This window comes from Periophthalmus magnuspinnatus, chromosome 19, assembly GCF_009829125.3.
Source record: "Periophthalmus magnuspinnatus isolate fPerMag1 chromosome 19, fPerMag1.2.pri, whole genome shotgun sequence".
NCBI lineage: Eukaryota > Metazoa > Chordata > Actinopteri > Gobiiformes > Gobiidae > Periophthalmus > Periophthalmus magnuspinnatus.
Window position 1 is genome coordinate 23,679,163 of NC_047144.1, and position 27,378 is coordinate 23,706,540.

General features: G+C 42.1%; 1 pseudogene; it reads left to right on the top strand.

Moving 5' to 3' along the window:
- The window catches only part of LOC117387370 (26S proteasome complex subunit SEM1-like), a 214,338-nt pseudogene extending 205,544 nt beyond the window's left edge, over positions 1-8,794 (top strand).
- Positions 8,795-27,378: the final 18,584 nt, after the last annotated feature.

The following is a 27,378-nucleotide window of genomic DNA, read 5'->3' on the forward strand; positions in this document are numbered from 1 at the left end:
TTGCATCGCCACGTTTCAGGGAAGTGTGGATATGCCCCGTGGGTCGTGTTTTTGGCTGTAAATACGCGCGTGTAAGCTGTACGTCCTGCGCGTTTCAACGAGGTTTTGGTGAGGCGCTGTGCGTAAAACCAAACTGGAGCCGCGCAAAGGAGCAGCAGCAGCGGTTTGATTCTACGTGAATGAAGTTTCTCGCGGTGTACACTTGAGTCATGGTCATAGTTTCAGTTGTGAATAGTCTGAATAACACGCGTTCATTTAGATAAACTTCTCACAGATTCTTTATTTAAGTTGTACAGGGGAAATACGCGTAAACCGGTCTGCAGCGTCAGCGGATGAACGTCAAAAGTTGCTTCACGAGTGCGTTGTAAAACCCACTACAAGGAACATGTTATGCTCAAGGAGAGAGTCACAGCGTGGACCAACGTGAAGCAGTGTTATACAGGATTTGTGGATCAGTGACAGCTCAAAATGGACAAATACTTACAAAAACGAACCAAACTTTCGATCTCCAAAATGTCTAAAATGGACGTTCTCAGGTTTCCGTTCATATTTTTGCAGTATAAACCGTAGATTAGATCAGATTTGTCCGGTTTAGACACACTTCCAGGTTGGGATGTGGTTTCGGCTCGTTAGTCCTGGTTTATTTCTGATTAAAGGCGCACTGTGTAACTTTTCCAGTGGAAGATCTGCTGTCTGCTTGTCTCCACGAAGATGTCACCGCTTTGTCCGGAATGCTCCAGAGAATGGCATTAAACTTACCTAGAACTTAGCCCAGCTGCATTGAGACAAGCGAGAGACGCCAGCAGGTCAAGTTACAGGTCAGATCTGTGGAGCGGCGAGCCCACTCTCATTAAGATTGCGTGTTTTTAGATGTATTTTTCAGCAATCAAAAGACTCTGTAAATGAATATAGAAACAACAACATGACGGACGCGTGTGACTCTTATAACAGAGCGCAAACATCCAATTTACAATCATTTTAAGAATCTTTTTTCGCTGGTAAAGCCGAGTCACTGCTAATCTTGATATAAAATTGTTGAGGTGAAAACAGGGCACTTGTGAATTTGACAGAATGGATTTCAGCACCCGGGACTGGACAGCTCCTCTGCACTTACTAAATACTGACACTTCGCAGGACTACTTCACTCTGGTTTACGTAAAACTTTCAATTCTGGTTTGTTTTAAATGTAAGACGAATAATTGTACGTCACCGAGCCTTTTTAATAAAACACTCGAAAACACTGAAGAAACATTTTGACGTGTTTTTGCCCTGATTTTTTCTGCAAAACCTACACTGCCCCTACGCTGTTTTCTGTCGTTTCAGGTGAAGCCGTCACATGACCTCGTTGGCTGCGCTCGGCTTTACAATTAAAGGATATTTCTTGTGGATACAGTGGCTCAGCAATGTCCTTTAATTGTTCAGTTGTGTGTGGGGTTTCTCTAAAGCGCAGGGTTTCAGCACCATGGAATGGACAGCTCCCCTTGCTCCACGATTCTGCTGTCCGGGTTCAAAATGAGCTCGTCTCTTGTGGCTTTAGGAGCTTAAGAAAAAGTGACATGTTTGGGTTAAAGATGTCATTTACTCTGTACTTTAAAGACATCAATTTTAACGCTACTAATGTAGATAGATCCTGTGAACTTAACTGGAAACTTATTGTGAATATTTAAAGTGCATCTGACAGGTTTTCGTGTTTTTTCCAATCTTTATATTTATCATAGTTTTACATCAGATAAGTGTCAAAAAGTTGAGAAGAAAAGTACAAAAATACAGGACGTAGCGCAGAGTCGTAAAACAGAATCCTGAGAGACAATTTACACGGAAGGAAGACATTTTTCTGACAGTTTAAATCTTCATTCAACAAAATAAAGGTGTTGTCATGTATTTTTTTTGGTCAAATAACCACTATTTTGTTTACAGTTTACTTGTTTACAGTTTGGTCGCGAGGTAAAATAACAGGAATTAAAAGTAAAATGATAAACTTATCCGAAATTGTTGAGAAAACTAAGCATGATTTTAATGAAAAGCGTGTTCTAACATGTCACGTGCACTTTAAGATCAGCGGGAGAACATGCAAACTTCACATACAGACCCCACATTGTCTGATAATCCACATGAGATCTTTGTACTCCGAGATCGAAGTTCTACCCACGATGCCGCTGTGGCGTTGGCCCATACGTCTTAGACCTGCTTTTATGTAGCTATTCGAAGGCGCCGCACCTGATTTTTACCGTCTTAAAAACGTGAAAAACACAACGAGCTCATGTTAAATGGTTTGCAGTGGTCCGAAGTTACTCCTCGTTTACCTCGTGCGAGTCTGAGCATCCTAATTATTCACCACGATGAGTTTATAAGCGCTTTTCACAACACTTAAAGAGACCAGAGCGGAGTCAAGCCATTGCAGTAATGCTAACAACAAGCATGCTAACAGGACACTTACTGATTCTCTGACAATGAAACGCTTTATAATTAGATGCAGACGGTACACAGCGCACTTAGTTTCACCTCAAGAGATGCTTTTAAAATACATCTGTACTGAGACAAGACACATTTAACTTAATAACACAGGAAAAAAGAAGGAAAGGATAGGAAAATTATTGAAAATGTTACAGTCCCAACATGGCAAACTGTTGATAATTATTCATTTTGATTGTGGTACATTTTAATTTATGTATTTAAGGGTGAATTTTGCAGGTTAGGGATGTCAAAAGTATCGAAAATCAGATACTAATCAATACGAAAACGAAAATAAAAAGTAGATATTCATTTGAGCAGATATCGATACTAAAAAAGTCACATTCACATGATGTAAATGAACCTTTCCTGAAGATTTAGAATGATCTAGAGCTGCTTCAGAACAAGTATAAGACGCATAGACTAGTATACAACTCCCTCAGACTCACTGAACATTCACAGAATCAGAGTTTTCATTATAACAAACATTTTTTGTTTTGTTTTTTAATGTTTCAGCCTAAAGCAAAATCAACTCTGTGAATGAACTCTCACTGTAAGGCTTATTTTCTGACTAACTGATCATATTTTTCGCTGTGTCTCTGAAATAATCCCTAATAAAGTTTTAGTTTGCATAAATCTGATTGTGTCAGAGCCAGAATTTATTGCTGGGATATAGCTCCCCCCTTTGGAGCAACAAGGTACTGCAGAGTTTGATTGAGAACATTGTGGGGGGGAAGCTCTAAACTTAAACTAGATGGTTAGAAAGTGGGGTAATTTTGTACAATATTTAAGTGAATTAAAACACAGTTCATATATTTTGATATTTGTAAATCGATCTTGGAGCAAGTTAAGTCTTAAGAATGGTTTGATCTACACATTTAAAGGTTTTATGTTATGCAAAATTGACTTTTTTAAGCTTTTACTCATGTTAGGATGTTGCTACTTCATCAAAAACAGACCTGGAGTTGTGTTTTGTTTCATTCACGCATGTTTCAGTAACACTTTATTATTAGTTTGTAACATCTCCAAAGCTCAAAACGCTCAGTTCCACCTTGTGATGTCATGAAGTGGTAGTTTTCAAGTTACCAGCTAGTTTTTTTTAACCTTTTGTCAAGTAGAAATTGGCAATTCTAATGCTTAAATCATCCAAATAATTCTAGTGAAGGTGTGTGGAGTTTACAAACACAGTGGAGCACTTCCTGTATCACCACACAATGACATCACAAGGTGGAACAGAGTGTTTTTTCAGTTTGAGAGAAGAACTTTAAACCTAAATATGCAGGGTTTGTGTGTTTAAACATGTGTGAATGAAATAAAACGCAACTCTACGTTTGTTTGTGATGAGGAAACAACATTAAAACATAGATTAGAAAATAAAATAGTGCAATATCGGCCCTTTAAGTTAATAAAATGCATCAAAAATAGTCCGCTGTTCATAATGTGGGATATTTTAAGACGGAGATGTTTTCATTTAACAGCTCAGACTGGGACAGCTGTGCCTCTTTGCCGGGACCCTGCAGACGAAGGACAAAAAGAACCAATATGGCGCTGACCTTTCCTTCAAATCTGCTCCAAACACATTTTCAATCTTCAAGTTCCAGTCGCGCAAGGACGTCCGTTACGTTTTGTAAAATAGAAATACCACGGTGATATTAAAAAAATACAAAACAAATCGTAACAATCTAGAAATGGCGGGATGTTTGGACACACAGTTTAGTTTTCTTGCTCCGATAAAGTGATTTAACGATATGTAGAAAGGTCAATGGTACAACTGGATCTGAAAAAATGAGATGTTTTCAGCTGCTTTATGGGCAATTTGTGTAATAGTTTTGTCACGATATAAGTTTAAAAGTGTAATATATAACTTTTCTGGTGGGTGTGTCTCTAAGGAGATGCTATTGGTGTCCCTAGGATGTTTCACAGTCTGGCATTAAACGTTTTTATCTTGCATTGTCGCTTACAGGCATTTTACCGCTCAAAAAGTGAAGTTGTCTCTGTGGAGATTGATAAGTTTAATGCCACACTGTTAAAGGTAAAGCAGCAACATCTCCATGGAGACGAGCAGGTGATGGGACCTCCAGCAGAAAGTTACATAGTGTAGCTTTAAATCAGGAGAAGACTAAGATCAGACCAGAACCAGACTAAAAAAGAACAAAAACAGACAAAAACAGACTAAACTAGGACTAAACCAGGTCTAAACCAGGACTGAACCAGGTCTAAACTAGGACTAAACCAGGTCTAAACCAGGACTGAACCAGGTCTAAACTAGGACTAAACCAGGTCTAAACCAGGGCTGAACCAGGTCTAAACTAGGACTAAACCAGGACTAAACCAGGTCTAAACTAGGACTAAACCAGGTCTAAACCAGGACTGAACCAGGTCTAAACTAGGACTAAATCAGGTCTAAACTAGGACTAAACCAGGTCTAAACCAGGACTAAACCAGGACTAAACCAGGTCTAAACCAGGACTGAACCAGGTGTAAACTAGGACTAAACCAGGTCTAAACCAGGACTAAACTAGGACTAAACCAGGTCCAAACTAGGACTAAACAAGGTGTTAACTAGGACTAAACCAGGTCTAAACTAGGACTAAACCAGGTCTTAACTAGAACTAAATCAGGTCCAAACTAGGACAAAACCAGGATTAAACCAAGATCAAATGTAAACCAGGACTAAACAATGAATAAACTAGGACTTTACCAAGATTAACCAGAGCTAACCCAGGGCTAAAGGAAGACAGTTGTCATTCCAAAACCAGGATTGAACCCGGACTAAACCAAAACTAAACCCAGACTTAAAACAGTCAAAGCTAGGACTAAACTGTCTATGGGATTAAACCGGGACTAAACCAAGATCAAGTTTAAATCAGGACAAGACAAGGACTTAACTAAGACTAAATCAGAGCTAAACCAAAACTTTAAATCAAGACTAAGATGGAGCCAAAACCAGGGTTAAAAATGAATAAAACCAGAACTAACACCAGGACTAGGACTAAACCAGGTCCAAACCAAGATTAAAACTAGGACTAAACAAGAACTAAACCCAGACTAAAAACAGACTAAACCAGGACTAAACCAAGAGTGGAAACTAGCAATAAACAGTCTAAACTAGGACTAAACCAGGACTAAAGCAAGATCAAGTTTAAACCTAAGGATTTAACTAGGATTTAACTAAGACTAAATCAGAGCTAACCCAGGATTTTAAAGCAGCACTAAAATCTGCTTTTAAAAAAGTATTAAAAATTGATTCAACCCAGACAAAAAACAGACTAAACAAGGACTAAACCAGGTCTAAACCAAGACTAAAAGTAGAAATAAACCAGAACTAAACCCAAACTAAATTAGGACTAAACCAGGTGTAATCCAAGAATAAAACCAGGACTAAACCAGGTCTAAACTAAAACTAAACCAGGTCTAAACTAGGACTAAACCAGGTCTATACCAAAACTAAAAGTAGAACTAAACAAGAACTAAACCCAAACTAAACTAGGACTAAACCAGGTGTAATCCAAGAATAAATCCAGGACTAAACCAGGACAAATCCAAGCCTTCCTGTTGTGACATATTTGTTCTCTATTTTCCATTTTTCTAATTAAAACCCGCTCAGATCCTTTACATGTTAATTTTAGCCTGGCCCTCTCTCCTCCTCCGTGATGAGTCTGTCTAAGCACAAAAGCACAAAGCTCCGTGTTCCTCGAGCTGAAGTTCAAAGTGCTGGAGATGTGAGGCGTTCGAGTGATGGCTCTAAATATAGGAGATCCGCCCATCAGCTCGTCTCTCATGTCAAAGAAGAATTATTTATTTGAAATCACCGGCTTTGGGCGACGCTCGTATTTTTAGCCGCGGTGGACTGGGCGTCGGGGGGTTTCATGCGCTAATTTGCATTCCTGAGCTGAGAAAGCACTTAATAAAATGAAAAATGGCTTAAAAAGGAAAGGTTTATGTGGAGGTTGATATAGTTGACAGAATCCTGTGGTGGAGGTTTCTGCGTAACTGTCAGATTGAAAAATTGTTGAGCTGGTTTCTGGTTAATATCTCTGTAATGACTGCGTCTAAACATATGAAACAAAAACTTGTACGAAGAGATTTTTTTCAAAAACAATGAATCTCCCTGAAGTGAAGTAACTGCAGGAGCGACCAGTGAGTTTTGTTTTGTGTCTTGGTCATGTTCATCCAAATCTCTCGATATTTTGCGGAGGCTAAAACAACTGTAAACATGTTACTTTTTACTTTTAAAATGCCTTGACAAGACTTTGGTTCTGTCATGATTTAAAAGTGCTTTAAAAACGGTTATTTCTTCATGTAATTTGCACTGAAACAGAGCAAAGGATCATGGTCTATGTAGTTCTCTGTTTTTTTCCTAACAATGACTTTTAACTCGATATACTGTGATGGTCGCCGATATTATTGAGACTTTTGACAATACGATATCATGATATTCCGGTTGTTGTTACATCCTTCCTCATTTTGTAAGTGATTTAGCGTCCCCACATTATGCTCATTCTTCTCAAACAGTTGTCAAAGCCGCTACAGCCCGTCACTTGGCTCCAGTGAGACTCCTCCTTCAGCAGAGGTTTGATGGACACTGCCCTGGCTCCTCCTCCTCACACACAGGGCCCTGCTCTGGTCTAATATGAACCTTTGCAACCTCCAAACTGTCAAACAAACCACAAGTCTATAAAACATGGAACAGCTGCACTCTTTAAAAGCCACAGGCAGAATCCACATTTACATTTCTCTTACAGCAATAATTCACAGCTCTAGAGGCCGATCCACTATGTCCAGCTCCAAACACTGACACAATAATACAACATTCATTCTTGGTATAAGTTTAACAGTGTTTCCCTTGACCCTGAGACTGAACCCAGTCCAGCTGTGACTCCAGTGTTGGAGGTTCAGTTGTGGTGTGTTGTGCTGTTGTGTCACTGTCTTTGAAGCTGAACACAGACCATGTGTTTGTGCGATAACTGTTTATTTATTAAAGGAAAAGGCTGTGAAATCAGTCACCACCGAACTGCACGGCCTGCCATCTGTGCTCCTCACACTACTTTTAATTATACACAATACCTGAGTCCACCGGAGCTGCACCACACACCAGAGTTTTCTGTTTGTCGTCAAGTTTAATGGCCAAGTTCCTCTTTGTTTCTTTGAAGTCCGTAAGTTTCACTTGAAACACACTGATCATTTCAGCCAATTAGCAAAGTTACCCTTTTTAAATGGCTCAACAGCAGTGTTTTGTGTGTGAGTGTGTGTGTGTGTGTGTGTGTGTGTATGCGTGCTGGTGTGTGTGCTGGTGTGCGTGCTGGTGTGCGTGCTGGTGTGTGTACGGGTGTGTGTGTGCGTGCTGGTGTGTGTGTGCTGGTGTGCTAGTGTGTGTGTGCTGGTGTGTGTGTGTGCTGGTGTGTGTGTGCTGGTGTGTGTGTGCTGGTGTGTGAGTGTGCTGGTGTGTGGGTGTGCTGGTGTGTGTGTGCTGGTGGGGGTGTGTGTGGGGGGGTGTGTGTGTGTGTGTGCTAGTGTGTGTGTGCTGGTGTGTGTGTGCTGGTGTGTGTGCGTGCTGGCGTGTGTCAGACACTTCAGTTCACTTCAGTTCACTTCAAACTAAACTAATCCTCTCCCACTCCTGGTCCTGGGCTTAGAAATAGATCGTACAAATGGTGTGAAATATTCAAATGATCGTGTATCCAAACTCCAGAACAGTTATAGTCCATTAATCAGACAGCCCAATCGATTGGTTGACTAAAAACTGGGCGTGGCAAAAGCTCTCAAAACGATTCCGTATCTCTGTGTATCTGACCCAAACTGCACTCACAAGACCACACCTGCAGGGGGAGTTCATGCAAGAACTACTATTTATGCAGAGAAAAGTATAAGAAACGATGTATTTGTATAAAGACAGATTCAACTTGTGAATCATGAGTTTAATCAGACTTTTTACAGATAAATACCAACAAATACGAACTCCCTCACGTCTCCTTTCTGCTGTTGTCTCATATAAATCATTATAATCTAAATAAATCACACCTCACACACCACCGGCAGACGGCTCAGTGACAACCCGAAGACAGCGTACATATGTCGGACAAGAAGCAGCCAGTGGACCTTGGCCTTCTGGAGGAGGACGACGAGTTTTAGGAGTTCCCAGCGGAGGACTGGACCGGGCTGGATGAGGACGAGGATGCTCATGTGTGGGAGGACAACTGGCATAACGACAACGTGGAGGATGACTTCTCCAATCAGCTCAGGGTCGAGCTGGAGAAGCACGGGTACAAAATGGAGACATCCTAGCACCATCCCAGTGCACACGGAGGGGACTGAATCTGATTATTACTGTTGAGATGTTATGACACTTTTCTGAACATGTTTTGGTTTAATTTTTGTAATAAATAAAATGATTAATCTACCGATGCTCATTTAAACTAAACCTGGATCGACTAAACGTCTAAAGGCCGACAGCATTACTCAAAGTGCGTTGTCGTGCATGTTGTCCGTAGAGCCACAGTGCGTCTCCGCGGTGCAGTTACACAGGCAGCGGCGGCGTTCAGACACAGAGCTGTTGTCATTCTGAGATGAGACGTGTTTTTAAATGAAACTGTGACAGTGAAAAAGGCTGTTTACCTGCGAGTACAAACCGCACAGCTGTCAATGCCTCTCAGCAAACACACACTGAATTATTGATCTGCGCACTTACCCACCGCACACACACAAACACGCACACAAACACACACACACACAAACCCCTCTGAACAAACCCAGAGTGAATAGCTGATGTAGTTCATTCTACTCAACTGCTGGGTCGTGACTGTTGGGTCACTTTTCTGGGTTATTTTCACAGAATTTGGTAGTTTTGCTTAACTCAAATTCTGGGTTAATAGGTTGAGTCATATTTGGGTCATTTCCAATGGAACAACCCAGCAAAATGGGTCAAATACAGACTCTCCAACTGTCCTGCAGCCGTTACCCAGCTCCTCTAATGCTCCAGAGAAATGACAAATGAAGGTTTATACAGGTTTTATTACTTTATCTTTGTGATTTATCTGAAACTTTCTTCATTTTAATCATTTTGTGCCAGTTAATATTAATGTTACAAAATAAACATTTGACTTGTGGTTGCTAAGCTTCTACATGGCACCAATACTTGTCTTGTTGTAACTAAACACCTAAATAAATGAACATTGTCTTTTTATTCAGGATCTGAACGTGTCTTACATTAGTGCACTTAATCTGGGTTTGATTTTATATTTCTCATATTTGTCACAGAGGAAGACATTTTCGCTGTATATTTGATGTCTCTCTGTTGTTCCGTCTCACAGTGGGACGTCCTGCAGACTGAGGTCCACAGCCCTGAACTGAAGTTTTCTGTTTTCTGCCCTAAAAACTCAACCCTGAAGCTTCTGTCGAGTCACAAATATAAGTATCATGTTTAATAATATTATCTTTTATGAAGTCTCTGTGGAAATGTCACCAGATGCACTGTAAACACGAACATTTCTCTCTCTGTGCAGATTACTCTTGAGACTATAGCTCGAGATAAACTGGCTCAACGCTCAAACTTCTGTCCCTTCAAGTAGCAACGAGTAAAAGTAAAAACTACAAAATGGATCATTTTAATGAACATGTCACTGCTGGATTCATAATGTGTTACAGTTAATGGTGTGACATGCTATCACTCTTAGATGGCAGTGTGGTGGCAATTATAAACATTAAACCCTTTTATTGGGTAAAATTAACCCAGCAGAGTAGTTAAATATAACTAGGATTGAGGAGAAATATAACCCAAAGAGCCAGGTTAAAATAAAACCCAAACTGCTGGGTCAGAGTTGTGTTGGTTCAATAGTGACTCAGTGCAGGTTATTATTTTACACAGGTTGGGTTATTTTTAATAAAGCATTTTTAATGTATCAAAAATCAGATACTAATCAATACTAAAACAAGTATCAAATCTAGATACTCATTTGAGCAGGTATCAATACTAAAAAAGTCACATTCACGGGACGGAAATGAACCTTTCCTGAAGCTTTAGACTAATGTTGAGCTGCATTAGAAGAAGTATAAAACATATAGACTAATATATGTTAATTTCAACATTAAAAACTACCAATTAATATTGAAAATCACATTCTATTGTCTAAATAAAGAGTATTTTTTACTATCATCATGGTATCAGAATCAGTATTGAGTATTGAGTCTGTTTCTTAGTATTAAATGGAACCTTTAGTATCGACTCTACTCTTCACACATGCAGCGGCGCACTGTCTCAGCTCGTCTCAGAGCTCTGACAGTTTGTTCAGTTTGTTCACATTCATTAATAAAGAGTTTCTTAAATGTTCCTGGAGGAGCGAGAGCAGTGGAGTGTGAGACTGTCACAGCCGTCAAACGGAGAGAATGTTTGAGGTGAACTTTAAGACTTAATACTTTGGGTACAGCCGAGTGTTTTGACAAGTAGTTAAAGTTTGTTGTTGTTTTTGGGTTTTTTTAAAGATAGAAATGTACGTCTCCATCTGTATGAGGCGTTTGTGCGTATTATCATTATTATTAACATTAATTTGACAGACTTCAACTTGAATAACAGTATCATGAAAGGCCACTGAAGGAGATTTTCACTAATGGTACCAGATAAAGCTGAATCTTTATCTGCTTAAAATACAGAAAAATACAAATCAAAAAACAAACAAAACTAATAACTTGTCTGTGTAATCCCTCAGTCGTCCAGGTATGATCCATAGTAAAAGAAACATTTCTGTAAATGGACAAAAAGTTGCAGGAGTGAAGATGTTTGGCTCATCTAAGCCACTACTTCAGTTCTGCTCAGGTCACTGATGGACATGTGTCCTGAGTCATACTTAGTGTGATAAGTATGTGACAGTTCACACTTAGTGTAGCTCATGAGACCGAGCTAACAAACAGAAACTGTAAACAAATGGATGTGTTAGATTCAGTGAAGTTAGCTCCTATAAGGGAGAGGTCTATGGGTGTGTACTAGTCTGTGTCTTATACTTGTTCTGATACAGCTCGAGATCATTCTAAACATATTCAGGAAAGGTTCATTTCTGTGCTGTGTATGGAACTTTTTAGTATCAATATCTGCTCAAATGAGTCTCTAGTTCCCGTAATATTTTTAGTACCAGTAGGCTCTTTGAAATGAACTGATCCAAAAGATTCACATCCCATGAAACAGCCGAAAGTCCTGTTTTTTTGTGTGTTTCATTTATAACCTATTCGTTTGGTATTCTATCCGAATGCTCGTGCTGTGATGCTATTATTATTACCCTGGATCTGTCTAAATCTAGGCCACAAGTCAAAGTCTGTATAAGGCCAGTGAAAACATTAGGCCTTTTTATATAAATGTCAGGTTTTATTTCTGTTGAAAGAAAGTCCACATGCTCAAAGCTCTGCACTCTCTTCAAAGGTGACAGAGGTGGGTCAGTCCTCCAGGGGGCGCTGTTCTCTTCAAAGCACATCAAGGACTGTCCAGGCTCAGGACACTGCTGCAGGTTGGATATATTTTTTATTTTTATTTAGTTTTATATCTGTGGAATCCCTCAGAGGTCCATGTAGGGCCCATAGTGGTTCAGTGGGCGTGTACTAGTCTGTGTGTCTTATACTTGTTCTGAGACAACTCAAGATCATTCTAATTATTCAGGAGAGGTTAATTTCTGTTCTGTGAATGGGACTTTTAGTATCGATGCCTGCTCAAATGAGTATTTAGTTTCAGTACTAGTTTCGGTATCGCTTAGCATCTGATTTTTGATACTTTTGACAGCCGTACTCAGGACTATCACACAGATATAACTTTATAATCCCATGTAGTTTGATAGTAATGGCTGTGTTTTATGAGTGTTTTCTGTTTGTATGTGATTGTTTAGTATTTACCTGGGGAACTTTGGTGCAGCACAAAATTCTTCTGATTCAAATCTGTTGAACATGCAAAAATAACAGATTATTACTTTATTTTACAATTATAAATAATGACAGCTATGCAATTTACAAAGACAAAACGACACAATCCCTGAGGTCATGCAGTGGAACGTGACCTCATGTATTTTAAGCTAACTTTAGGCTCCATTTTAACTCTATTAAACAGCACCAAAAAACCTTGAAACGACATCGAAACAAGTCTTAAACGCTGTAATTCCCTCCATGCTCCTGCTAATTTAGTCCAGGCCGTGTTTGTCACAGTTTGGAGTTTGAAAAGAGTGAAATAAATAAATCGCGGGGTGCAATTACAGGCTCACCGTCCGCGGGTCCGTCTCCTCCGTGCGGTTGCTGAGGAGATGGGGCCTTAGCAACCGCAGCACTTTCCACACTCAGTGATCTCCAAATACAATATAATATTTAAAATAAATATATTTCAAAGTGTACGAAAACTTTCTACTGGAATTTTATAACAGAAAAATAATAAAAATGTATTCTGTGTATTTTTTTTAATTAGTATTTTACTTCCGGGTTGGACATGTGCAGCAGATACGACACACCTAGAGGTAATTCAGTAACTATTACCTACCTAGTAATTATAATGTAATCAAGAGCCAAAACTAGTTATAATTAGATGCTCCTGCTAGTTTAGTCCAGGCCGTGTTTGTCACAGTTTGGAGTTTGAAAAGAGTGAAATAATAAATAAATCGCGTGGTGCAAATTACAGGCTCACCGTTCGCGGGTCCGTCTCCTCCGTGCGGTTGCTAAGGAGAACGGCCCCTAGCAACAGCAGCACTTTTCACACACAGAAAGATATCCAAATAAAGTATAATTCTTAAAATAAATATACTTCAAAGTGTATGAAAAATTTCTACTGCAATTTTATAAGAAAAATTATTAAATTTATTATGTGTATTTTTTTTTATTTTTTTTTTTACTTAATATTTACTTCCGGGTTGGACACTGCCAGCAGATACGACGCACCTAGAGGTAAACAAGAGACAAAACTAGGTATGATTAGATGAAAATAAATGACAACACCATTATTTTATTAAATCAATGTTTAAATTGTCAGAAAAAATGGCAAGGCAACTTTATCTGTATAGCACAATTCGTACACAGTAATTCAAAATGCTTTACAGAATAAGAAAGACATTAAAATCACAATACAATAAATCAAAACATAAATAATCATCATAACATTTGTATTAAAGGAGAAAATGCAGAATAAAAAGCTTTCAGTCATATGCATAGCTAAACAGAACCATTTTGAGCCTGGATTTAAACATTGTCAAAGTAGAGGCCTTCAGGTTTTAGCTGCATAAAACTGAAACACTGATTCTCCATGTTTAGTCTTGGTTTAGTCCTGGTTCAGTCCTGGTTTAGTCCTGCTTTAGTCCTGGTTTAGTCCTCAGAGTGTGAGATGGTTCATGTGGCTCATAAGGGAGATGTTCTTTGGTGCTGGTCCATGGAGAGACTTGTTCACACAGAGCTGCTTTAAAGTATATTCTCTGAGCCACAGGAGCCAGAGACCTGAGCCACAGGACACATGTGTGAAGTACTTCCTGGTTCTAGACCTGAGCACAGGACACACGTGTGAAGTACTTCCTGGTTGTAGTCGGGACCGGGCAGCAGTGTTCTGGATGAACTGCAGCTGTCTTAACGCCTTCATTGAGTGTAAATCGTCTCTGTGTTTTAGATGGAGTTTTCTGTGCTGACATAGGAAGAGGGAGTTTGTTTTAGTCAGCGGTACTTCTGTATTTTCCAATTCAATTTAATGTTTTCTATTTTCTTCTGATGTAAAATGATAAATATTTAGCATAGGTACTCTCCCACCAAACCAAGTCACAATTAGATAAGTATATAAATCTGTCAAATGCACTTTAATATACCATAGTCAGCTGTTTTGAACAGTGATTAACATATTTGGCATCATTATAAATGTTTATTTTTAAGTGTAGTGCAATGTTTTATTTAAACTCTTCATAATTCCAAAGGGTAAACACACTCCCAGTCTCAGTTTGAACAGTTTAAACAGTTCTTAGCCCTGCTCTTTTCTCTGTGTGATTAGTTTGCAGATAAAATGAGCTCTCACATTGGCTTCCTGTCTATAAATAAAAAAAACAGCCAGCGTTTTAAAAGGCTCTTTGAAACGAACTGATTCGCATCCCATGAAACAGCCGAAAGTCCTGTTTTTTTGTTTTTTTTTACGTGTTTCATTTATAACCTTTTAGTTTTGGTATTCTATCCGATTGCTCGTGCTGTGATGCTATTATTATTACCCTGGATCCGTCTAAATCTAGGCCACAAATCAAAGTCTGTATAAGGCCAGTGAAAACATTAGGCCTTTTTATATAAATGTCAGGTTTTATTTCTGTTGAAAGAAAGTCCACATGCTCAAAACTCTGCACTCTCTTCAAAGGCGACAGAGGTGGGTCAGTCCTCCAGGGGGCGCTGTTCTCTTCAAAGCACATCAGGGATTGTTCAGGTTCAGGACACTGCTGCAGGGTGGATATATTTTTATAGTTTTTTTATTTTATTTTTAGCACTGGTTTCTTGGACTGACACAGCGCCGGAGGGAAGCTTTTCCGGAGGTGAAGGAATGGCCTGCGTCTCACCTGAGAACATCACCTGGGAATCTGACACGGGCAAGTAAGTATTAGCATTAGCATAACACTGAGAGCTTAGTTCTTCTGTGGAAATGTTGTGAATGGCAAAAAAATAGATTAAGATTATTATGGTGCGCAGAGAAATTGAAATGCAGCCCACTTATCAAGAACATTTCTTCAGTAGGACATTGTTTTGACAAGTAGACAGTTTAGATTAATTTGGTTTAAATGATAAATCGCATTTTTATATAGCACTTTTCCACCTTCAAGACACTCAAAGTACCCACTCACACACACCTTCAAACACCAGTGTACGCAGACACTGGGGGCAAGGAGGAGGGTTAAGTGTGTTTCCCAAGGACACAATGACCGTATTCGAAACGCTGACCTTCGGATCACAGGACGACCAATTTACTAACTGAGCTACTGCCGCTTCAAATATGGCTTGCAATTTTGGAGCTGGACTTTGCAGGCTAAAGCAAAAGCAGTACAGCGGTCCCTCGTTTATCGCAGGGGTTATGTTCTAAAAATAACCCGCAATAAGCGAAATCCGCGAAGTATCAGCTTTATTTTTTACATTTATTCTCTATGTTTTTGGCTGTAAAACCCCTCACCACACACTTTATACACTTTTCTCACACAGGCATTAACATTTTCTCACATTTCTCTCTCGTTTAAACTTTCTCAAAGTTCAAACCTTCGTAGGCGCCTTTGTCGGTCCAGAACGTTTCATCAACATTGTGGGTTTTGTCAGGGAGAAAACAAATTGCAAACATACAGCACTTCAGAGTCACACTGCGATCCAACGTTTATGTAAATTTGTCTGAACACATTCTGTACTGTACAGGAGACACGGCACGGAGGAGACTGATGGACAATGGTCTACAGTCCAACAGCCAATCAGGATGCACAACACAATGGTCTACAGTCCAACAGCCAATCAGGACGCACAACACAATGGTCTACAGTCCAACAGCCAATCAGGACGCACAACACAATGGTCTACAGTCCCTTAGCCAATCAGGACACACAACACGATGCACGATCATACACTGTGAAAAAACATGTAAAATTGCACACACACAAAATCTGCGAAACAGCGAGACCACAAAAGGTGAACCACGATATACTGAGGGACAACTGTATATTGACAGTAGTAGTAGTAGTAGTCAGGGGATAGAGGGGTCAAGAGGTCTGTTGTCCAGGGCCTCAGGGTCTTACGGGCCCAGAATTGGAGCCTCTGTCTATTAATAAATATTAGAGTGGGGCTCACGTAAGATTTTTTGGTCCTGGGCCCCAAAATTCCTGTCGACGGGCCTGGTAGTAGTGGTAGTAGTAGTAGTAGTAGTTGTTTTTATAGTCAGAGTTGTGCCATTTCCACTATTAGAAGTAGAATGAACACAGCCCCAATGACATAAGGATTACATAAACGTCAAAGTTCAAAGTTTAGTTCTTTTGTGGTGAGGCTGTAGTGTTAGATAGAAGTGACATTACAATTTGTGAATGAACTGTATGCAGATAAACAGACATGACCTACTTCCCCATGCATACTTTGCAGAGACATCACACTGGGGGTGTTCTGCATGTGTTTGTAGGGCGGAATGTGGTGACACAATGCACACTTTAGCAAACACGGACAAAAAAGATTTAAGATTGGCTGAAAAAAGGATCCTAAATGGAGTTAAACAGCACATTTTCAGGAGCGTGTGATCAATCCGAGCGTTCATCGTCCTGTATCAACAAAAAGGTGAGAGCGAAAAACTGAAAAACTGTTGGCTAACGCTAGCTAGCTTGTGACTGTAACATTATTTGAGAGGGACTTGTGAAAATCATCTTACTTGTTGTAGCCCCAGCTAAATCAGTTCTTTTTGGTCAGATTGTGTTAAATTAAAGCTCAAATTAAAGTCTAACAAACCCTCAGACAGAGCAGTGCCGCCTGTTAGCATCACACCCCCAGGGAACGTTGTTTTGACAAGGCTATTTAGTTTAATTATGTTTCAGACGTAGGCCAATTTTACCATAGTGAAAGCAGGACTGCAGGCTAAAGCAGTAGTATGGGCAGTATTGGTAACAGTAATACTTGCAGTAGTAGTAGTAGTACTTGTAGTAGTAATTACCAGTAGGCTACGAGGAGTACTTTTAGCCAGTTAACTTTAGCTATGTTTCAGCGTGATTAAGTAGATCTTAAAGTTACACCTTCACATCATTCATGTTTGTGCTCACATATGCTACTTGTGCAGGAAGTATATATTACACAGTACTTGAAAAATATTGCAGTACATGAGCCATGACCACCATAAACTATATGTACTTCTGCCCAGAGCCTCGTCAGGTTTCGAGTCACGTCTGTTGCGTTTGTGAATAAACCAGAGTCCAGAGAGCAGTGCAATATTGATCTGTATGACAGGCCATGCCTCCAGCACATTCTGCACACGCTCAGTCCATCTAACGCACAAATATCACATCTGCATCAGGCTACAGTGAAGACTGCATGGAGGAGAGGAGGAGGAGGAGGAGGAGGAGAGGAGGAGAGAGGAGGAGAGGAGAGAGAGAGGAGGAGGAGGAGAGAGGAAGAGGAGGAGAGAGAGGAGGAGAGGAGAGAGAGGAGGAGGACAACGCTCAGTCCATCTAACTCACAAATATCACATCTCCATCAGGCTACAGTGAAGACTGCATGGAGGAGAGGAGAGAGAGGAGGAGGAGGAGGAGAGAGGAGGAGGAGGGAGGAGAGAGGAGGAGGAGAGGAGAGAGAGGAGGAGGACAACGCTCAGTCCATCTAACGCACAAATATCACATCTGCATCAGGCTACAGTGAAGACTGCATGGAGGAGAGGAGGAAGAGGAGGAGAGAGAGGAGGAGGAGGAGGACAATGCTCAGTCCATCTAACACACAAATATCACATCTGCATCAGGCTACAGTGAAGACTGCATGGAGGAGAGGAGGAGGAGAGAGGAGGAGGAGAAGGAGGAGGACAACGCTCAGTCCATCTAACGCACAAATATCACATCTGCATCAGGCTACAGTGAAGACTGCATGGAGGAGAGGAGGAGGAGAAGAGAGGAGGAGGAGAGAGGAGAAGGAGGAGAGGAGAGAGAGGAGGAGGAGGACAACGCTCAGTCCATCTAACGCACAAATATCACATCTGCATCAGGCTACAGTGAAGACTGCATGGAGGAGAGGAGGAGGAGAAGAGAGGAGGAGGATAGAGGAGAAGGAGGAGAGAGGAGGAGAGAGAGGAGGAGGAGGACAACGCTCAGTCCATCTAACACACAAATATCACATCTGCATCAGGCTACAGTGAAGACTGCATGGAGGAGAGGTGGAGGAGGAGAGAGGTGGAGGAGAAGAGAGGTGGAGGAGGAGAGAGGTGGAGGAGGACAACGCTCAGTCATTCCAACTCACAAATTTCACATCTACATCAGGCTACAATAAATACTGCATGGAGGAGAGAGAGAAGAGAGGAGAGGAGGAGGAGGAGAGAGAGGAGAGGAGGAGAGAGAGACAGAGAGAGGAGAGGAGGAGGAGGAGAGAGAGAGAGGAGAGGAGGAAGAGGAGAGAGAGACAGAGAGAGGAAAGGAGGAGGACAACGCTCAGTCATTCTAACTCACAAATTTCACATCTACATCAGGCTACAATAAATACTGCATGGAGGAGAGAGAGAAGAGAGGAGAGGAGAGAGGGGGAGGAGGAGAGATGAGGAGAGAGAGGAAGAGGAGGACAATGCTCAGTCATTCCAACTCACAAATTTCACATCTACATCAGGCTACAATAAATACTGCATGGAGGAGAGAGAGAAGAGAGGAGAGGAGGAGGAGGAGGAGAGAGAGAGGAGAGGAGGAGAGAGAGACAGAGATAGGAGAGAGAGGGGGAGGAGAGAGAGGAGAGGAGGAAGAGTAGAGAGAGACAGAGAGAGGAGAGGAGGAGGAGGAGAGAGAGGAGAGGAGGAGGAGAGAGAGACAGAGAGAGGAGAGGAGGAAGAGGAGAGAGAGACAGAGATAGGAGAGAGAGGAGGAGGAGGAGAGAGAGAGGAGAGGAGGAGGAGAGAGACAGAGAGAGGAGAGGAGGAAGAGGAGAGAGAGAGGAGAGGAGGAGGACAACGCTCAGTCATTCTAACTCACAAATTTCACATCTGCATCAGGCTACAATAAATACTGCATGGAGGAGAGAGAGAAGAGAGGAGAGGAGGAGGAGGAGAAGAGAGGGGGAGGAGGAGAGAGAGGAGGAGGAGGACAACGCTCAGTCATTTCAACTCACAAATTTCACATCTGCATCAGGCTATAGTGAATACTGCATGGAGGAGACGGGAAGAGAAGGTGAAGAGAGAGGAGCAGGAGAGACAGAGGAGGAGGAGAAGAGGAGGAGGACGCTCAGTAACTGAATGAATATGCTGAATATGGACCAGTGGATTCACTCTGCCACTGCATCCAGCAGATCAGTGTGTGGATGCAAAACAACTTTCTCCAGCTAAACTCAGACAAGACTGAAGTCATCATCTTTGGCCCAGAGAAACATAGAGAAAGTGTCAGCAGTCACCTCCAGTCTCTCTCTCTAAAATCTTCAAATCAGGCTAAAAATCTAGGGGTGATAATGGACTCAGACTTGAACTTTAACAGCCACATCAAATCAGTAACATCTGCAGCTGTTTACCATCTAAAAACATTGCAAAAATCAAAAGTAAACTGTCAAAACCAGAATTAAAGAGGCTTACCCATGCATTTGTCTCCAGTAGGTTAGACGACTGTACCGTCCTGCTCACTGGCCTCTCCAAACGAGCCTTAACACAGAACAGAACATCCAGAACACTGCTGCTCGGGTCAGGACTAGAACCAGGAAGTACGAGCACATGTGTCCTGTGGCTCAGGTCTCTGGCTCCTGTGGCTCAGAGACTTTAAAGCAGCTCTGTGTGAACAAGTCTCTCCATGGACCAGCACCAAAGAACATCTCTGACAGTCTTCCTGAAGATGTGACACAGGCCTCGACTTTGATAATGTTTAAATCCAGACTCAAAACTTTTCTGTTTATCTGTGCATACGACTGAAAGGTTTTTATTCTGCACTTTTCTGTTTTAATGTCAATTTTATGATGATTATTTATGTTTTGATTTTAATGTCCTTCTTATTCTGTAAAGCACTTTGAATTACTTTGTGTATGAAATGTGCTGTACAAATAAACTTGGAGGAGAGAGAGAAGGTGGAGAGAGAGACAGGAGGAGAGAGAGCGGAGGAGGGGGAGGAGAGGAGGAGGACGCTCAGTCCATCTAACGCACAAATATCACATCTGCATCAGGCTACAATGAATACTGTATGGCGGAGAGGAGGAAGAGAGGAGGAGACAGAGGAGAGGAGAGAGAGAGAAGAGAGGAAAGGAGGGGAGAGAGGAGAGGGGGAGGAGGAGAGAGAGCGGAAGATGAGGAGAGTAGGGAGAGAGAAGAGACAGAGGAAAGAGAGGAAAGGATTAGAGAGAGGAGAGGGGGAGGAGGAGAGAGAAGAGAGGAAGAAGAGGGGAGAGAGAGAGGAAAGAGGAGAGCTGGTGGCCACTGCCTCATATATGAACAAGACCCTGAGATACTTAAACTCCTCCACTCCACAGAGACTCTGTCCATCCACCCAGAGAGGACACCACCTTTATCCCGTCGTGATCCATGTCCTCAGATTTGGAGTTTGCAGCTTCACACTCGGCTTTAACCCCGGAGCTGCAGGTCCTGACTCGAAGAAACATCAGGACAACAACATGTGGAAACAGCAGAGATGAATCCTGTGGTTCCCAATTCAATAAACAAACATTTTAAACTTGTTTGACTCATTTTTACCTGTTAGCTTTAAGGTTAGCGTTTAGCTACATTACACTGACCATAAAGAACTACCGGATTTGTAACGTGAGCTGATTTGTGCTGCTAAACACATAAAATTACAGTCTCAAGCTAGCTAGCGTTAGCCAACAGTTCCAGTTAGCCTCGTAAACATGACCATGACGCTCCGATTCATCACATGCTCCTGAAAATGTCTTATTTAAATCCACTTTTGTATTTTTTTCTCGATTTTTCAGACCATCTCAAACTCATCAGTTGGCGTTTGCTAACACATGCATCATGTCACCATGGTAACTGCTCAACATTCCGCCGTAGACATACATAACATGATGTCGTTGCAGAGTATCGATGTATAAAACTAGGACTGAGTTTTACATTTCCGCGCGGGCCGTATCCCGGAGCGCATGTGGGATTCTGTTTGGTGCTTTGTTTTCGAAGTTTTCAGGTGGGACCGGAGCCGGACCAGCCAAACTTCTGCTCGGAGCGTTGGGATTTGAAACCTGTCTCCAAACCTCCCGGGAACCAAAGTGTGCATCAAATATTTAGTGCGCGACTGTGAAATGTGTCCCCAGCAGTGTTTCTCCTCTGGGGCTGGAAATGAAGATGCACAGATAAAAGAAGAGAGGGAGAAAGAGAGGGGGGGTGGAGAGGGAGAGGGAAGAGGAAGGAGAGATTAAGAAGAGAGAAAGAAAGAGAGGGGGTGGAGAGGGAAGAGGGAGAGAAGATGGGGTGGGGTGGAGAGAAAGAGATTGTGAAGTGGAGAGAGAGAGGGTGATAAGAGAGAGAAGAAAGGGAGAGAGAAAGGGGTGAAGAGGGAAGAGGAAGGAGAGATTAAGAAGAGAGAAAGAAAGAAAGAAAGAAGGGGTGGAGAGGGAGAGAAGATGGAGTGGGGTGGAGAAAAAGAGATTGTGAAGTGGAGAGAGAGGGTGATAAGAGAGAGGAAGAGAGAGAAGAAAGAGGGAGAGAGAAAGGAGACAGAGAGGGAGAGAGAAAAAGAAAGAGGGAGATAGAGATTAGAATTATAGATTAAAAAGAGGGAGAAAAGAGAGAACACGGAGGTGGAAGAGAGTGAGATAGAGAGGACAGAGGAAGAAGGAGAGAAGATGGGGTGGGGAAAAGAGATTGTGAAGTGGAGAGAGAGAGGGTGATAAGAGAAAGTAAGAAAGAGAAGGGAGGGTAGAAAAGAAAGAGGGAGAGGGAGATTAGACATATAGGTGAGAAAGGAGAGAACGCAGAGGTGAAAGAGAAGGAGATAGAGAAGATGGGGTGGGGTGGAAGATGGGGCTCCTTCTCTGGGGGGAGAAGGAGAGAGGGTGATGAGGGAGGGAGGAGTCAGGGAAGAGTGGAAGACAAAGAGGGGGCGGAGTGAAATAGGGAAGGAGTAATTAAGTAAGAGGGAGAGGGTGATGAGAGAGAGTGAGAGGAGAGGGAGGAAAGAGGGAAACGGGAGGGAAATAGAGATCACAACTATAGATTAGAAAGACGGAGAGAGGAGAGGTGAAAGAGAAGGAGGTGGAGAGTGCAGAGAAAGAGGGAGAGAGCAGAGAGGAGTGGTGGAGAGAAAGAAGGAAGGGGAAAAGGAGAGAGTGGGAAGGCGAAGGAGGAGAGAAAGAAAAGGAGAGGAGGATATAGAGACGTGAGGAGAGAGAGAAGGGTTGGAGAGAAAGAGGAGAGAGACGTCAGAGAGAGTCACACAGAGAGGGAATGTGTTGCGGTGCTGCAGGGAGGAAGAAGAGGAGGAAGAGAAGAGGAAGATGAGGAGGAGAGAAGGAAGATGAGGAGGAGGTGAAAGAGAAGAAAGGTCAGGCTTCTCAGGAGACGGGAGCAGACGAGAGGAAGAGGAGATGCAGATAAAGACATTTGTGTGGGTCTGGATGCACGATCCAGCTTTTTCTGCTCCGATACCGGTGTCGATACTTATCTTCAGTCTCTGCCCTGGTATCGGTTGATATCGGAGATCGGCTGATACTTAATACTTAAAGCCAGATTTATTTTGGCATATTGTTTAAAAAAAAATCACCCAGATGTGTTTTGTAAATACACAACAACTTTGAAAAATATTACAAGGTGTTTTGAAACAACATCTGATATCGACTGAACTGATATCTTGGAACCGATATCCGATCGATCCTAATTTTTAAATATCGACGCTGATACCAAATACCAGTATCGTATCGGTGCTTCCTCTATAACTATGAGTAAAACAGGACTAAACCATGACAAGACTTAAACATTAGACACGCTATGAGACGGATTAAAGGGACAGTGTGTAACTTTCTGGTGTGTAAAGCCATACTTCGGAACATTCTCCATGGGCATAGATGTTTTATGTGACACTGTGGGATATTACAGCCAAACCTCGAGTTGAAACAATGGATTTAAACTTTAAACAAGACTCACATTTTCAACAGTTTCAACAGTGGAGCAGAGGAAAAAGTTGAACTGGATATGACTCTGCCTCCATCTAGTGGACAGAAAGAGAATCAGACACACACATACACACACACACACACACACACCCACCCCTACACACACAGATATACACACACACAAACAGATATATACACACACAGATATAGACACACACATACGCGCGCATATGCTGTTGCTCCAAATAGCTTAAATGTGTAAATTTTGATTTGTACACTGATGAATAAAAAAATATATATATTTTTTTTACACTTACAAATTCACTTTTTTCACTTACAAATATTGTTTGTCCACATACAAGTAGGGGGCGGGGCTAGAGGGACCGGGGTTGCTGTGGCAATGGTTAACTGGTTTATAGACAGCAGCGGTGTCCAAACTAGGGCCCAGATGGCCGAATGTGGCCCTCAGACCTAATTTTATTGGTCCTCAGGTCTTCACTTGAACTGGCCCAATTGATCATAATCAGTAGTTTATATGGCAAATTTGAGTAATCCTACCAAAAACAACCTAAATAACATCACGTTGCATTGTCATACAGACCTAAAATTAATATTTCAAGTCTTATTTAAAGTATGAAGTCAAAACTATGTTAAATGCACCCACCTGAATTATCGACTGTATTGACCACTGGTCTGTGGCCCTCCGTGTTGAATATTTTTCAAGATATTGCCCTCAGTGAAAAGAGTATACAGCAAAGGATCTAACCCGAATTCAGAAAGTATGTCACCTTTATGTGATATTATGCATTATTAACCTTTTCAATAAGTTGGATACCAAGGTAAATTGCATAGATAACACTTTTTTTCAGAAAACGAGATGTTAACATTAGTTAGTGCCTTATGCTAGCGGACTTTCCTCTGGCTTTTTACTGCTAATAAGGCTAGTGTGACATTACGACAAACATTGGCTCCTATATTTTTAGCAACAATGCCACTGCAGTTAACCTGGAAAAAGGATTCCTAAAGACGCTTATTACAGCACAGAGCAAGCTCCACATTGAGTTTAACAATGTGAGTACATGACACACGTTTGAGTTAACTTCATCATTCAGCATGTAGGCACACAAAAATAAACTTGTTATAAGTTGTGTGTTCTTTCAGAGCCGCTGCCTGAGCCCCGCACCTGGGGTTGCTGTTCTTGTATGGCCATAGACAACCCAAAATGTGTTAATGTGTTGTCCACACATGTGGACGCCAGGTCCTAGGAGGATATATATATATATATATATATATATATATATATATATATATATATATATATATATATATATATATATATATATATATATATATATATATATATATATATATATATATAATTTTTGTTTACCATAGTGTGACAGTTGTGTGATTCAGGCTAAGCCCCAACCCGTTCCTCTGTGACTGTCGTGTGATTTACGCTTTACTTTGTGACAGTCATGTGACTCATTTTAACATTTTTCTTTGATGTTATTCACGATAAGCCCCGGCCTTATTCCCTGTGACAGTCATGTGATTCATGCTAAGACCCACCCTCTTTCTCTGCAACAGTACACTTTCTCTGCAACAGTCATGTGATTCTCCCTAATCCCGCCCCCTTTCTCTGCAACAGTCATGTGATTCACTCTAATCCCGCCCCCTTTCTCTGCAACAGTCATGTGATTCACTCTAATCCCCGCCCCCTTTTTCTGCAACAGTCATGTGATTCACCCTAAGCCCCGGCTCTTTCTCTGCAACGTCATGTGATTCACCCTAAGTCCCGCCCCCTTTCCACTGTCATGTGATTCACCCTAAGTCCCACCCTTTTTCTCTGCGACAGTCATGTGATTCACCTTAAATCCCGCCCCCTTTCTCTGCAACAGTCATGTGATTCACCCTAAGTTCCACCCCTTTCCATTGCAACAGTCATGTAATTCACCCTAATCCCCACCCCCTTTCCTCTTTCCTCTTTCCCCTGGAACATTCGTAATTCACACTAATCCCCGCCCCCCTTTCCTCTGCAACAGGCATGTGACTCACCCTAATCCCCGCCCCCTTTCTCTGCAACAGTCGTGTGATTCACCCTAAGTCCTGCCCCTTTTCCCTCTTCGACAGTCATGTGATTCACCCTAATGTCCCGCCCCCTTTCCTCTGCGACAGTCATGTAATTCACCCTAAACCCCGCCCCCTTTCCTCTGCGACAGTCATGTAATTCATCCTAAGCCCCACCCCCTTTCCTCTGCGACAGTCATGAGATTCACCCTAATCCCCGCCCCCTTTCCTCTGCAACAGTTATATGACTCACCCTAAGCCCCGCCCCTTTAGCTCTGGGACAGTCATGTGATTCACCCTAAGCCCCGCCCTTTTCGCTGCAACAGTCATGTGGTTCACCCTAAGTCCCGCCCCCTTTCTTTGCAGCAGTCATGTGATTCACCCTAAGCTCCGCCCCCTTTCTGTTCCAACAGTCATGTAATTTACCCTAAGCTCCCCCCATTTCCTCTGCGACAGTCATGTGATTCACCCTGAGTCCCGCCCCTTTTTCCTTTGGGACAGTTATGTGATTCATCCTAAGTCCCACCCCCTTTCCTCTGCTACAGTCATGTGATTCACCCTAAGCTCCACTCCCTTTCCTTAGCGACAGTCATGTGATTCACCCTAAACCCCGACCCTTTCCTCTGGGACAATCATGTGATTAATCCTAAATCCCACCCCCTTTCCTCTGCGACAATCACGTGATTCACCCTAAGTCCCGCCCCCTTTTCTCTGCAACAATCATGTGTTTCACCCTGTCCCGCCCACTTTCTCTGCAACAGTCATGTGATTCACCTTAATTCCGCCCCCTTTCTTCTGCAACAGTCATGTTATTCACCCTAAGTCCCACCCCCTTTCCGTTCCAACAGTCATGTGATTCACCCTAAGTCCCACCCCCTTTCCGTTCCAACAGTCATGTGATTCACCCTAAGTCCCGCCCCCTTTCCGTTCCAACATTAATTTAATTCACCCTAAGCCCCTCCCCCTTTCCTCTGTGACAGTCATGTGATTCACCCTAAGCCCCGCCCCCTTTCTCTGCAACAGTCATGTGGTTCACCCTAAGTCCCGCCACCTTTCCTCTGTCATGCGATTCACCCTAAGCCCCGCCCCTTTTCCCTCTGGGACAATTATGTGATTCATCCTAAATCCCATCCCCTTTCCTCTGCGACAGTCTTGTGATTCACCCTAAGCTCCACCCCCTTCCCAACAGTCTTGTGATTCACCCTAAGTTCCGCCCCTTTCCTCTGTGACAGTCATGAGATTCACCCTAATCCCCGCCCCCTTTCCTCTGCAACAGTTATATGACTCACCCTAAGCCTGGGACAGTCATGTGATTCACCCTGAGTCCCGCCCCTTTTTCCTTTGGGACAGTCATGTAATTTGTGACCCTAATCCCGCCCCCTTTCGCTGCAACAGTCATGTAATTCACCCTAATCCTGCCCCCTTTCTCTACAACAGTTATGTGATTCACCCTAAGTCCCGCCCCCTTTCCTCTGTGACAGTCATGTGACTCATCCTAATCCCCGCCCCCTTTCCTCTGCAACAGTCATGTGACTGGCACAAGGAGTCACCTTTGGTTGGTGGGGTTCGAACCCAGGTCCCCCGCGTGAAAAACAGATAACTTACCAGATGAGCTAGTCTAGAAGATACAATACACATCAACATCACAAAGTAAGGTCCTCGACTCCTGAGTCCACTGCGGAATCTTCACTCTGCCACAATATATATCCAAAAAATATATTATACAAACATCCAGTGTCCTCGATCGCTTACTTCCTTTGTTGTATACCAAGGTAAACTGCGTAAATAAAGCCAGTGTGGCTACAAAAGTGTTCACAGGTTGTTGTTTGTTTTTTTTCAGAAAACGACGTTAGCATTAATTAGCGCCTTATGCATACATTGTTAATTAACTGCAGTGGCGTTGATGCTAAAAAATGTAGGCGCCAATGTTTGTGACCACTCGTAATGTCACACTAACCTTATTAGCAGGAAAAAGCCGGAGAAAGTCCGCCAGTATAAGGCGCTAACTAATGGTAATATCTCGTTTTCTGAAAAATAAAAAGTGTTATCTATGCAATTTACCTTGGTATACAACTTATACAAAAGGTTAATAATGCACATCATAATATCACATAAAGGTAACGTACTGTCTGAATTTTCCATATTTCAATATTTCAT